This window comes from Ornithodoros turicata, chromosome 2 (assembly GCF_037126465.1).
Source record: "Ornithodoros turicata isolate Travis chromosome 2, ASM3712646v1, whole genome shotgun sequence".
Taxonomy (NCBI): Eukaryota; Metazoa; Arthropoda; class Arachnida; order Ixodida; family Argasidae; genus Ornithodoros; species Ornithodoros turicata.
The window spans coordinates 96,864,273-96,880,074 of NC_088202.1; positions in this window are offsets into that span (position 1 = coordinate 96,864,273).

Consider the following 15,802-nt stretch of genomic DNA (forward strand, 5'->3'; position numbering starts at 1 on the left):
TGCGCGTAGTCAGAGAGTGCTGCTCGCATAGCATAAATGAATTGAATTATGGCAGCTGAATAAAAGGCATCCGCAGTGGAATTCGAAACCACACCCTCTGATTGCCCGTCAGAGACCCTACCAGTTACCATGCGAACTACCCTCTCTTCAACCTACCAAGCAACGCTAATAAACACGGGGACACGATCGTCCCCTAGCCAGTCGATCAAGAAGGTGTTCACGATAACGAGTCCGAAAACACGACAAGCCCGTCACCCTGTTTCTTTGAAGCGGGTTACACCACATTGCTATGCTTTGATTTGATATATTCCGTTATTGTATAGTTCTTTCCGTGTACTAAAACTCGCTAGTGATAGTACTCGGCGTTTTTAACGTAGGCGTATCCGAGACGACCACCTTAACAGAACAACTGCACGAGCAAATGGGATTTCTGATACAAAACGACGTCACCCATCCGACGACGCGCAGTGGCACCTGAATAGATTTCGTGATGACCGGACCGAACATGATCCCGGTTCACCGCATCAGCATCTTCAGCAATCATTTCTCAATTCTCAGGCCATAAAGTCGTCATAGCTGCTGTGTAAATAGAGTGGTGCCTGTGTATCGCACACGTCTCGTAGGCATTTGAGGCGCTTTACCCTTTCTTCTTACAATGAGGATCGTCCGCAGTGCCGTGCAAGAAATAAAGAAGTCTGTTTGAAACGGATCGGACTGTGCCCAGTATCTTTAATAACCTTTCTGCGAACATATCACAAACATTTTGCAAACAAATCTGCAGACCGTCACGGAAAGTGTTGCGACATATAGCGGCAATGTCAGCCGTTTCGTCAGCGTCAGTAAAAGTCACTAACAGCTGCCGCTGAAAATCACAACACCTTCCGTGATCATCTGCAAATTTTTGCTTCTCTTTCTCATCACATTTCCTGCAGTTACATGAAAATCGTTTGTGTTTCAATGCTTCTGCGATACAATGCAATGTTCGATGTCCTATATGTGTACCGGCAAAGTTATGTGGACTACAGACGTGTCAAGTGTAGAGACCGCACCAACCGGAAACTTAACATGGCTCAATGACACGGTGTACATTTGCGTGGGCGAACACGTTGTTTAGTTGCGGGGTATTGACCAGCCACAGTTTTACTGGTGTACCTCGGCGATATTTATGCTCTTTTCCGGGGGGGGGGGGGGTCTGATACCACCATTCATTTCCAGAAAATGGCCCCGTATTTTAAATTTATTCTTAAATTAACCATCCCAAAACAGACATGGGGGCAGCCATTTTTATGACGACAATAGTTTAGGCGGCCTATACCGCTGACGTAAGTGATATCAATGTTCTTCAAGACATCCCTCCCTCTCAACGGAGCACACGGGAATGTCGACAGACGATGGTGACAGGGAGCGTCTGCTTGACGGACGTAGGCTCTTTGATTGCAGTGCTTTTTATTTGTGGAATGGTTTGCCCATGCCAATAAAACACGTTGTTGACACCACCTGTGCACTTAGGATTCGTGCAACAATGCTGTCGCGTTGCCGGCCTGCGGGCCACTGGCGAAGAGCACGATGAACGTCACGTATTGTCAACAGAGCTGCGCTACACCGACATACGAAACATATTTTTGTTGGACTTGTAGTTATATTTGATAAAGCAAGCAACTGCTTGCTTAATAACATCACTTCATTCTTGTATCGTTACGGCTCACCACCGCTGCATCACTTGCTGCTTGTGAAGTTGTGCACTGGGCACATATCTCTCGGCGTTTGACGTTCCAGGAACAGTAATTACGCTTCTTTAAGGCCCGGCGTCGGGAACTTGGCGCCCCCATCGCCCGGCAGCAGCCGCAGTAGCCCCCTCCTGCACTCACGGTTGGGTCGCCGCAGGAGGGAGACCCCCACGTATAGCTGTGTGTGGCTTTCCCGTGTCTGGGGAAAGGGGGATCCTGGCAGTTGAGTGGACTCGGAGGTTGGTTTGGACCCTTCGGGGCCCCTCTGGGAAAACAACACACTGCTTTGGCCCCTGCTTCCCATAGACGGGTGGTCCTGGAAGGCCCGGCCAGGACTATTCAGCTAGTCGCCATCTCAATTTTCATTGCTTTCTCTTTATCTTCTCCCCTCCTTGCTCCCCTCCTTTTTCCACCTTCTTTGGCGGCAAGGGTCAACCTTGGGCAGTTCTTTTCACTCTCCAGAAAGCTGCACTTGGGTATCATGCAGAGGTACCTGTTACTGCATGGTATGCAGTCCCTTGGTTGGGCTCCGTGGTGGGTGGCAGGACTTCTGCACCGAATGTCATTAGTTTTCTTATGGACAAAATCAACCCAAAAAAACCCGATCGGCGCCCGAAGAGGAGCCGCACCGAAGAACAAATGTTGAATTTCCTCGATCTAAGTCGTCCGGAACCTTGGTTTGCCAAGTTCCTGATACTTCACTCAGATGACGAAGCTAAACAACTATCCAAAGCATCTCCTTTTCTTGTTGCTAGGACACTTGAAAACGTAATAGGAAAGTCCTTTCAGGCCAAGAAACTCAGCTCAGGAGACATTCAGGTGGAGGTCAACAACAAAGAACAAAGTATAGCACTGCAATCTCTAAAGAACATCGGGGAGATACCTGTCTCAGTTACAACACACCGCACACTGAACACCGTTAAGGGAGTCATTTCCGAAGAAGAGTTAATCGAGTGCAGCGAAACTGAAATCGAAGAGGGCTTGAAAGAGCAAGGTGTCGTCTCTGCCAAACGTATAATTATGCGAAGAGATGGCAAAGAGATCCCGACAAAGCATATCATCCTGTCATTTAAGCTGCACACACTTCCTTCTACTATTAAAGCCGGTTATGTCAATTGCCATGTCAGACCATTTATTCCAAACCCTCGTCGCTGTTTCAAATGCCAGCGCTTTGGGCACAGCTCCCAAGTCTGTCGAGGACAGTTGGTGTGTCCCAGATGTGCTGGCAAAGAACATACTCCTGAGTCGTGCACAAAAGACTTCCACTGTGCTAACTGTGATGGGGGGCACCCGGTCTATTCTCGGTCCTGCCCACGGTGGAAAGAAGAAAAAGAAATATTGAAAATAAAAACTGAACAGAACTTAAACTACAAAGCAGCACGAGCACAGCTCGAGTTCAGACAGAAAGGAAGTTTTTCCGACGTGGTGCGTAGGGGAGTGGCGCCACCGAGGAAGTCCGTGGAGACACAGACCTGTTTTTCGGGTTCTGAGTCTCCACTCTACACTCCCCAACCCGAGAAGGCTGGAGACACTCCGGTGTCTTCTGCCGTGACGGAGGCCAGCCGTTCAACTGGCCACAAAGAAACAGCCATGGCCTCCTCTAAGGTCGATGGCACACCGTCAGTTTGGGACGGGGTCGTAAAAGCCCCTTCCCAAAAAGGCACCCAAAGTATGGAGGTCGACGATGACGACTGCATGTCGCAGAAGTCGTCGTCGAGCCTTCCCAGCATTCCTTCACAAGGGAAGGAAAAACGAGAAAAGGGACGAGGAAGGGGTTTCAAAGGGAATGATCAACAGAAACAACCCCCGCGAAGGGTCCAACCCCCCTAAATGGTACAAGTCTTTCATAGTCGGTGTCACCAAGTGCTGCGCCTTCTTTTCCTCCTTTTTAGTGTGACCGTTATGAACCACTTCCTCCAGTGGAACTGCCGTGGTTTACTGTCTAACTTAGACGACATTAACGATCTCTTCGACAAGTACAATGCAGCATGTTTCTGCCTCCAAGAAACATATTTAAACACACACACAACAAATCCAATTCGTAGACACAATGTATTTCGAAGAGATCGAACCAACGCCACTCGCGCATCTGGCGGTGTGGCTATCGTCACACGAGGAACTGTTCCGTCTAAAGAAGTCCACTTGGTTACAGACTTGGAAGCCGTAGCCGTGCAGATGTGTCTGGACAGAATTGTCACCATCTGCTCGGTCTATTTGCCACCATCAGGAAGTTTTGCACAGAGAGATATAGAACACTTAATCAGCCAACTTCCAACTCCATTTATACTCCTAGGCGACTTTAACGCCCACAATCTGCTTTGGGGCAGTGCAAGAACCGACAGCCGAGGGAAAATGTTGGAAAGGGTGTTGTTATCAACTTCCATCTGTCTGTTAAATACAGGAGCACCGACATACGTCCACTGTTCAAGTCAGTCGTTCTCGGTCCTAGATATATCACTGTGCAGTCCATCTCTATACCAAGATATAGAATGGAGCGTGGAAGAAAACCCACTTGGGAGTGATCACTTTCCAGTGGTTCTCAAATATATGTGTGCAGTCAATAGTCTGACAGCATGCCCCCCTAGATGGAAGCTGCAACATGCCGACTGGGACACATTCTCTAAAAGATGTGACCTGTCGTTAATCCCTGTGGAGAGGATGACGATTGAAGACGCCAACAATGTAGTTACCAACGTCATCCTCGATGCAGCAACACAATCCATTCCCCAGACTTCCGGTCGTCTACCGAAACGACCCAAGCCATGGTGGAACAGCGAGTGCAAGGAAACTCGCAAACTTCAAAATCGTGCGTGGGGTACATTTCGGAGGTACCCCACATCACAAAATCTTCTTTTGTTTAAAAAGGCGAGAGCCAAGGCCAGATGGACGCGGAAACAAGCAAAGCGGTCATCGTGGCACAACTTCGTGTCTTCCCTATCTCACAGTACCCCATCCAAAGTGGTGTGGGACAGACTTCGCAAAATCAGAGGAGAACACCGCAGTTATACAATCCCTCTCTTAGAAGTCAACGGGCAAGTGTGCGGAAGCCTTCAAGAACAGGCGGATGCGCTCGGACAACATTTTGAACGTGTCTCTGATTCATCCCACTACAGTCACGAATTTCTCAGAATAAAAACAAACGCTGAGAAACGAAAAATTCCCATGAGTGGTGGTGATGAGTACGTATACAATCAGCCATTCACGATGGTGGAGCTTCAGCGATCTCTATCCGCTGCTAAAGCCACTTCCCCGGGCCCAGACAGAGTAACCTACTCCATGCTGTGCCACCTGTCTGATGACTCAAAAAAATTATTGCTCCTTTTCTTTAACCGCGTTTGGGCAGAGGGAACATTACCAATATTATGGAAAACTGCGACTGTCATTCCCCTTCTCAAGCCAAGGAAAAAAGCATCGAATCCAGCCAGTTACAGACCTATCGCCCTTACGAGTTGTATTGGGAAGACGTTTGAGAGAATGGTCAATAACCGGCTGGTTCATCATTTGGAAGAAAATAATTGCCTTTCTGAATTTCAATGTGGTTTTCGAACGGGGTGCTCCACTATGGATCACCTTGTTCGGCTAGAAACCACAATCCGTGAAGCCTTCGTCAGAAGACAACATTGCCTATCCGTTTTCTTTGATTTAGAGAAAGCGTATGACACTGCGTGGCGACACGGTATTCTGCAGGATCTTTACTCCTTTGGCGTGGAGGGCAGACTCCTTAGATGCTTTTCAAACTTCCTCCAGCACAGATCCTTTACAGTGCGACTGGGAACCACTCTATCCCGCCCGTTCGTACAAGAGAATGGTGTCCCGCAGGGATCCGTTCTCAGTGTTGTCTTATTTATTGTGAAAATCAACTCTGTGACCAATGTCATCCCACCCTCCATATCTTTCTCCTTGTACGTGGATGACATTCAAATATCTTGTTGCTCCACGAACCTGTCAATATGCGAACGACAGATGCAGGTGGCCATCAACAATATGGCCAAGTGGTCTTTGTCAAATGGATTTAAATTTTCAGCTGAGAAAACTGTGTGTGTCCATTTCTCTAGGATTAGAGGACTGTTTTCACCACCTACGCTGCAGCTTAACCGACAAGATATCCTTGTTCAACCAGAAGCTAAATTTCTTGGCATCACTTTCGACTCGAAGCTGACATTCAAGGCTCATGTTCAAAACCTAAAGTTAAAGTGTGTCAAGTCACTAAACATTCTAAAAATTATATCTCACAGATCTTGGGGTGCAGACCAGGAAACACTGCACCAAGTGTATACTGCATGTATTCGTTCCAAAATTGATTATGGGTCCTTTGTCTACGGTTCTGCTCGCGAGTCGGTGTTGAAAGCCCTGGACCCTGTCCATCACCAGGGGCTCAGGCTCGTGCTTGGCGCCTTCCGAACGTCTCCAGTACAGAGTCTGTATGTTGAATCGAAGGAATGCTCCTTGAAAAGACGGCGTTCTTACCTCGGTACGTCGTACGCACTTAGAATACGTAGCCTACCCCAAAATCCTGCCTCAACTTGCGTCACGCACACACGTTTTAAACAGCTGTTTATTAACAAGCCCTCCGTTGTCCCTCCATTCTCTTTACGAATTGCATCAGAGTTTGATTGTCATGGTTTCTCATCCTGTGACCTACAAGTTGTAGAGTGTAGCAGAAATATCCCACCCTGGGAACCACCTCCAAGATATGACACCTCCTTGGCAAAATACAAGAAACAAGACACTGCTTCATCGGTACATCAAGAAGAGTTTGCACACTTGAAAGACAGCTTTGATAACCATACTGAGATTTACACAGATGGGTCCAAGTCCAGTGCAGGAGTGAGCTGTGCCATGATTTGTGGCACGCACACAAGGTCTCATCGTATGAAAACCTTTGCATCAATTTTCACTGCCGAGGTTTACGCCATCATCTTGGCGCTCAACTACATCCTTCAAGACTCCATAAAGTCTTCTGTTATATATACAGACTCCTTGAGTTCCATTAACGCAATTTGTAGTCAGCACACAACAAAGGACTTTCTTGTGCAGCGAGCAAGATCTCTAGCCAGTTCGATAAGAGCAAAGGGGTACTCCCTCATCCTGTGCTGGGTGCCCAGCCACGTAGGCATCAAAGGCAATGAGAAAGCAGATCAAGCAGCTGCAGCGGCTCTCCAAAATGACATCACACCCTTTGAGATGTCCGTGCAAGACATGAGATCGGCACTCAAGAAATCACTGCACAGATTGTGGCAAGCCTTTTGGAACACACAAACAAATAACAAGCTCCACTTAATTAAACCTCACATTCGGGATACAGGAGACCGGCTGGAAAACCGCCTATTGTGCACCTTACGAGCAAGGTTACGTATAGGCCATACGTACCTTACACATGGGTTCTTACTTCGGGGAGAGGAGCCACCTCAGTGTGCGCACTGTGGTCAGCTCCTGTCTGTTGTACACATACTCATCACATGCACACATCATGAAATCCATCGCAAACATCACTTCAAGGTATTTTATAAATACTTATTACCTCTTCACCCAGCCCTATTGCTTGGTGACGAGGCTCTCGTCCCTTTTACAAGTGTCTTTGATTTCCTTCGAGACGTTGGCGTTATTAGCCTTCTGTAGTTTTACACGTATACACTCATCTTTTATTAGTCATCGTGTTTACTCTTAATTAACCATAACATCACCACCGTCTCAATCATACCTCAGTTTATGGCGCATTATGATCTTTGTTGTCAATGCGCCATTAAACTCCCAATCATCATCATCATCATCATCAGCTTCTTTAAGGGCATTATAGTCGTGTGAACGAGTAGTATTTGGCAACGCCAAGGTATCGTATACACACTGTAGGAGCGTATGTAAGAATTAGGTACCAGATACAAGAACAGGCAAGATACTTACATGAGGGCATACATGGCTTATGAGAGCTTATGAGCAGGACAAAAAGAAAGAAGGAAAAAAGTAAAGGCATAATAACATTACACAGTACAAGTACACGGTGAAAGCGTAATCACCAGGGATATTTTTGCATCTCACTTCCGCTGGTTCACAAGAGCAATGCAATTATGCGACAATCAACCACAAAAAAAAAGAAAAAAAAGGAAACAAAGAAGATGAGTTCCTTGCATACATCATCTGGCTACGTCATTATTACATCTGGATGATGGATGTTGGTTTCAGCAGCCAGGATACTCCTAGTATCAACGCACATTTCCACACATTCCACAGATTTTAGGCGTAATTAAACGGACCGTAATTTTATGGCATGCACAGAGATCATAGAACTGCATGACTGACCTTCATAATGCTCACCATGTGTGAACAAGTACACTGCAAGATGGACGAATCCCCGTGCAGTTGAGGTGTTCAGTGGTCAGTCTTATGGCCAAAATGAGGTCATTCCCCACTAATCAGTGAAAAGGGTTGCAACACCATCATCCCACATAAACGTAAAAGAAGTTTCATTGTACGAATGTGTGTTTTACAACCAAGACTGCAATAGAAGTGTAGAAAATGGGCATCGTGAATACCAACGCTCATGCAGCTGTGATGTCACAGCCCTTCCAGCTACCAATGGGATTCGCTGTAGCTCTGAGGTCTGTGTCATCTGCGCTTTAGTCGGGGATCTGTCCAGGACTTTTATCTCGCGAAGTATGACACGTAAAAAAAGGAATTATTTTTTTATCAGTATTATGGTGTGAAATACATGCGCCCATGATGTAACGAACCACATCTACGAAAGCGTCCCAACCCCTTTAATCCTTCCGTGGCACTTCATATAGTTCAAAGGTTAAAGAACCTGGAGTACCTTTACTGTGTGCACAGAAGACTCGTGTTTGTTCCCGATCCCCACACTGCTACAGAATCCACCTGTTAATGGCGAATGAGACACCAAAAACCAATCCCATAGGGATGAGACTGCTTGTACACATTCACTGAAGCCCTTCTGTTGTCCACTTGCAGTTAATGCTTTGCAGAGTTGTCAGTGTTTTAGTGATTCATTCACTCTAGGTGAGCTTGTGTAACCTGTTCCTTCTGCTCAGGGTCTCATGAACAGCCACAGCACACAGGGATTGAGCACAGCGCCAGTAAGCTCCTGGACATAGTGTGACACGAAAATTAGCATTATTAGAATGCCTACGTTCCCAGTTTTGTGGGACCCCCCCCCTCCCCATTAAAATTGGCTTGACCTGCGTACTCCCTGGCTCTCCATTGAAGCAATACATTCCACCTATAGTTTTGTTAGAATATCCGTTGACCCCGAGCTTTAGAAATAATCCACAGTTAGATGTTTCTATGAGATATCCCTCTATAGTGTACAAGTGGAATGGAAGCGCAAGTGCATCACGTTTTTTTTTTTTTTTCCTGGGGCACGTACTTTCGCCGTGTTGCTTCTATTTCGCGAAGACAGTGGGTTCCCCAGAAAATGTCAGGCATGAAAGCTGAACCTGTCTTCTATGCTTTGCAACTTTGTGCGCAACGCTAGGATGCCCCAGTTTTTTTCCCACGACGAAAGAAGTGACGACGAGTTTAGTGTGGCTTCCGAAGCATTTGCGTATTGATCCCTCACGATAGTAACGTGATGTGTTGTCGGCTCAGTGTTGCCGATGTTGGTACTGGCTATCGCGCGCTCCCTGGTTCGATCCGCGGACCATTGCGTTTCTGTGTTACTTCTTTTTCTTTTATAGAGAGTTCCGAGAATAACAGTAGGCGAGAGCGTCGCAGTTTTCTTTCTGGAGGGCTTATTAATACCTTACTGGCATTATGGCATAAACAATTCCTGTTCTGTTTTGCTTTAATTGCGTTAACGCTGACCTGTCGCCTGTACGCAGAGTGTGTGAAAGGTAGACCACTTTCCATTGCACCCTATCAACAGATATGATTATGAGTCACGCTATATCTGACATTGGTTCCGGTAAGCACGGAAGTTAACGATGACGTTAGTGAGTTTTAGTATATCGTACGGCGTCGCCTTTGCATACGCAAGGAGTAGCGTTGGTGATTCTGCGCGCGCGCAAGACATAAACAGAGCTTAGCGCATTGCGCAGAACCACCACGCTGTACCTTACGTGCGCAAAGGCGAGAGCGTACGATATACTAAAACTCACTGTTATCACCGGTCTACTAACGCTCGCTGTTGGGTAGTTTCATTTATAATCGAATGACCCCCCCGGTTACGTTTTTTTATTTCTCTAAAAAAAAATATATGTCATCCCACCCACAAAGAGATGCAAAAGGTGCCTGACCGCAAGTCTCTGCGATATTTTCTTCTGCGTCCACGGCGCCGCGAAACAACCGGCGCGATTTCGCGGGTTAAATTTTTTCCAACTTTGTGACCTTGTATCCCTTGAACGAGGTGCCCCATTTGGACGAATATCTCTTTCTTTTTTTTTTTTTTTGCTGACAGATTGGATGATGCACGTTCCACCGTGGGGCTACTAAATTTATATGGTCAATAGAAATGTATACGAAAAAAAATCCCGAAAAGGCAACAGAGAGCCTTTTTACCGCACATTTGGAAGGTCATGGCCGAGGCCCTGGATCTCCGACTGTGATGTTCTTTACATGAGCAGAAAGATCATTCTTTGCTCTTTCGTTTGACGTTAAATACATTGCTTTATCTTCAGTCATTATCCCGTAACAATATCGTGAACACGGAAGGATAGGGGAAAATTCTCATTTTCGCGGCAGTTTTTACCCAAAAAGGACATCTTCAAATTTTGCGATATTTTGTACTAACATAGCTGAGACATAGCTCTTTCAGGATATAGAATAAAATGTTTGCTTATTTTGGTCCCACAGGGCGCGCAATTTTTTTTCGCACCCCGATTCGGCAGCGCTCGCAGGGGTCACACACACGTACAAATAGTGGACTTCTACCCCCCCCCCCCCCCCCCCCTGTCTTTTTCTTTCGGTGAGGGTGCCGTCATGCTGAAGCCCGACTACAGTAATATGCACAGATCACTGTGATGTCCGCAGACAAGCAAAAGTTTGTTGATTAGGTTTTCCCACCCGGTTAATCCCTTCAAAGTTACGTGCTTGAAGGAAATCGGACGTGAGAACATGACATTTGTAAATACTCCGACTTTGCCGAACCGAAGCGCGAGACGTCTATTCTCTTGTAATTTTGTTTCGTTATTTGCTGGTTTCTTCTACTTGTGAACAAAGACGAAATTTGAAACACTCAGGTGATTGGCCATGATGCCGACAGATCGCCCAAGGGCTGGTCGCCTGGTCTTCCTGGGAATGATAGGACAGGTCCGGTCCACCCATGTCCAATGGGTGAGAAAGTCGGGGCGCTGCGTGGGAAAAGACGGTCTTTAGGCGTCTACGGGGTTCCTGCCGCTGTCCACATTTTAAGAAAAGGGCCGTGCTTTCCTCTATGTTACGTATGGATTTCGTTTTGTCGTCGGCGTAGCGTGTACTTCTGCGCTCCCCATGGCCAGCGGTAGCCACACCAGAAGTCGACTGTACTGCCCGGACTACACTGAACGACACAAGAAAAAAATACCCTGGAACAAGAACTTCAGGCCGGTATCGTTGATAGGATCAGGGCTTTTGAAGACCATCTTGAGCACCTCGGAGGCAGTCCATGTCCACGACACCGACGAAATATGTGTGAACTACAACACGTTTCGACTGCAGGTTGCTGAGGCAGGGCCTTCAAGTGAACAAGATCCTCCGGCTTCAAGCCATGACGATGCTGACTTCAGTGACCCCACCGAAATTGTGCATACTGTGAACAGGAGCATATGAGAGCAAGATATTGGTGTGAGCCCACTGAGGAACCCGTAGTAGGCGAAGTAGAAGAAACAGAAGTAGAAGAAACCAGCCAATAACAAAACAAAATTCCAAGAGAATAGACGTCTCGCGCCTCGGTTCGGCAAAGCCGGAGTATTTACAAATACCATGTTCCCACGTCCGATTTCCTTCAAGCACGTAACCATGAAGGAATTAACCGGGTGGGAAAGCCTAAGAAACGAACTTTTGCTTGTTTGTGGACATAATAGTGATATGTGCATATTACTATAGTCGGCCTTCGACATGACGTCACCCTCACCGAAAGCAAAAAAAAAAGATATAGGGGGTGGGGTAGAAGTCCACTCTTTGTACGTGTGTTTGACCCCTGCGAGCGCTGCCCAAACGGCTGCGAAAAAAAAAAAAATGCGCGCCCTGTGGGACCAAAATAAGCAAACATTTTATTGCATATCCTGAAAGAGCTATGTCTCAGCTATGTTAGTACAAAATATCGAAAAATTTGGAGGTGTCCTTTTTGGGTAAACTCTGCCGCGAAAATGAGAGTTTCCCCCTACCCTTCCGTGTTCATGGCATTGTTACGGGATAATGGCTGAAGATAAAGCAATGTATTTAACGTCAAACGAAAGAGCAAAGAATGATATTTCTGCTAATGCAAAGAACATCACAGTCGGAGATCTAGGGCCTCGGCTATGAGCTTCCAAATGTGCGGTAAAAAGGCTCTCTGTTGCCTTTTCGGGATTTTTTTTCGTATACATATCTCTTGACCATATAAATTTAGTAGCCCCACGGTGAAACGTGCACCATCCACTCCGTCAGCAAAAAAAAAAAAAATTCGTTCAAATGGGACCTCTCGTTCAAGAGCACAAGGTCACAAATTTGGAAAAAATTTAAGCCGCGAAATCGCGCCGGTTGCTTCGAAGCGCCGTGGACGGAGAAGAAAATATCGCAGAGACCTGCGGTCAGGCACCTTTTGCATCTCTTTGTGGGTGGGATAACATATATTTTTTTTCGAGAGAAATAATAAATGTGACCAGCGGCCATCATTCGATTATAAATGAAACTGCCCTATTATAATGTGGGGTAATTTCTGCAATACACAGTAGAGGAAAAAAATGTGGAGACATGTGGCCTTCGTCACTATTTTTATTATTTTTCTTTTCGCATATAAATTTCTTACACGGTGAACTCCAACTACGCTTTTGCAGTGTAACGCTCGCGCAGTCTCACTAACGCACAATAGGGAGTTGTAGTACACCGTATGGCTATCGCCTTTGCGTACGTAAGGGACAGCGTTGATGGTTCTACGGTCGCCTGTAACAGAAAGAGAGTTTTGTGCAGTGCTCAGAGCCATCAATGCTATCTGTTGCGTACGCCATTGTCTTTGCGTTCGATGTACTACTGCGTTCGATGCACGCGCCGCGTGTAAACGGAGCGGTGGCACGCCCTCCTTCACAATCGCGCCCTATTGCCCGCGCGTACAGGGAGCGGTGGTACGCACTCGTTCACATTCGCACCCACACCAATGCAAAACCGATTTGTAAATGGCGAGCTGCAGTGGCGCTCACGTCAATGATTGCGTCGTAACCGTTTATATTAAACCGTTTATAAAACACGATCTTGAGGCACTCGTTGTGTCAGATGAGATGGGGCCTCGTAAGTGGCCGCCACCCACAGAAGAGAAGCTCCTCGACCCAAAACTGCGCACGGCGACGGGGCAAAACCAATTACCAATTCTGTGTGTCGCTTCAATGCACTGTTCTGGCCCATGAGAGAAACTCGTGCCCTTAACCCAATACTGAGACACGACGGTAACAAGTAAAGGTACACACTAAAATTTTTTACACCTCTTTAGGTGTTAAAAGGGCGTATTGCACAATTCACACCCCACAGTTAACTGTCTAACACCCATTTGAGTGTAAAGTGGGTGTATCTTGCTGTTTACGCCCTTCTACCTGCTTTTTACACCCTTCCATGAGAAGGCCATCAGGCCCATAGGGTGTAAAAGGCGGGTCAGCTGCACACAGCATTTCTGTAATTTTAGCAGCGATGGGACTTAGCACCTTAGCTTCTGTTCGTTCTGTGCTGTGAGGATGGTCCATGCACTTCAGTGTTTTTAAGTGTCGCACTGAACATCATGCACAGCACTTAGAACTGCACAGAATTAAATGATATGCAAATGATGCCAGCCGACTTTTTACCCAGGCCAACTACCAAGACCCTATATATACAGTGTGGCGCCGGAAAAGTGGACCAGTGCCTAAGAGAGCGATACACAGAAACCTGACGCGATATATTTATGGTACCAGAGTTAACCAGGTGTTACTGTTGACGTGCACCTGTATGTAACTCAAGTACCACAAGTATAGCCTCAGGTTTCCGTTGATTGCCCATTGGGATCTGCCACTTTCCTTGGGAAACCCTGTCAAGTACGTTCCCAGTGGTCATTGGTACGACATTGGACGAACCAGGTACACCGTTCTAGGGGGTGTAACTGCTTACACCCTACAGACTTTACACCCAAATAGGTGTGAGTTATCAAACACCATTTTTACACTGGAAAGGGTGTAAAAAAAGTTTAGTGTGTAGCAACTCAAAATAAAATCAATCAATCAGTCAATCGCTGTGGTGCCGGCGCAGTTGCGTCCTTGTATTCATAGTGAGCTGCGTCGTGAGCTACGATGTGGCTGTCTGGCATCGTAACAAAATCTGTTCCCCTCTTGCAGGTGACGTCGTCAGTCTTCATACACGATGCTTCGCATATCGTAAAGAACCAGCGAAGTGGTTTCTGCAACCTTTCTATATTCACGGCTTTGATCTGTTGCCGCTATCGGGAGTCCTTGCGCATCCAATATTGAGAAGTGCGCTTCACAAGTTAACCCATTCACAACTGTGAGCGACTTCTTCTGACTTCCTCTCCAGTGAATTGCTCCCGGTGTGGGACTGCGCACCGATGAATGTAACTCCGTACAGTGAGTCTGAGAGGTACATCCTTTCATTTCTTCTTCCTTCATCGAAAAAAAGCGATTCGAATAGAGCTTATTGGCTTAGAGGAGTATTTCTAGCCAACATCCTCCTTCGAATGCAGGAGGGTTGGTCATCTTGCGAAGGCCTCCAGAGTTGTCCGGCGATCGTAGCTGTCAGAGCCGACGCCACGGTGCAGCATAGGTCTGTATTTTCCCAAGAATTCATTCAACATGACAACATGATAGGATTTCCGCGCAGCCCATTCCATCCCGTTCGATCACATCACCTTCATAAACCATCAGACCACAGACCCCATCACATCATAACCCACCATTCAACTTCAAACCCCATCACCGTGACACTTCAAATTCCATAATCGGAGTTAAACTTCAGATCCCATCACGGCTTTGAAGTTGAATTCCAATGATGAGTTCTGAAGTTGAACTCCGATGACCCAAGGCGAACGCTTGCAGGCGAGTGCTTATAAGTGGATTCCTTTGGGATATTTTTCTACCGAATTGCTAACATGGGTCGTGCACCCCACGCTGCACAGTGCGCAGATTCCATGTCATCGGTTTTTCTTGCTGATGGTGATGGTAATGTGATAAAGAAAAAAAAATCGGGTTTTCTTTCTGACTTAGTCTTATTCCGGGTCATGACATGAGAAGCACAGACACAAATAGGGTACGCATACAAACAGGTCCTCTCGTGAAGCCATACTGCAAAACTACTGCATGGACAAAAGTCACCCACGAAAAAGCACGTAGAACGTAAAACACAAAGGGCCGTCTTGCATACAGACGCTACACCCTATCGCTTTTTGCTAGCGAGCCAGCCAGGCACAACAACACGAGTGCGCTGAACAGCGCGAGCGCAATGCGCCAAACGTCCTCTCCATGTACCCCTCACATTTGCAACCTACAATGTTAAAGGCGTTGAAGGTCGTACCTAGGTCATGTTGCCTCTGCCTAGTACAGTGCTTCCGGCTCCTCCACTTTCTCCACCACGCACGAAGGTCACGCGGTACTTCTACTTCCAGGCACTTACTCCATCTTCTAGCGTCCACGGAAAGCAAGCATACACCAGGAATGACGGGGTATGTCCTCGCCCGCCACCTGCAAATTAGGACCCGTACCGGACACAAGACGATAAGCGTTTATATCTTCTCAATACACACCGATATTTATCTTTTAGTCCACACGCGTTCGCATGAGAACCCACAACACGTACGCAAGCGTCATGCACAGGCTAAACATTGTCATATTCAAAACCTTTCAGAAGGACTTCAAAAGCCATGATTCGACCTCAAGTTCAAAATCAATCACAATGACTTCACCTTTCAACCCAACACA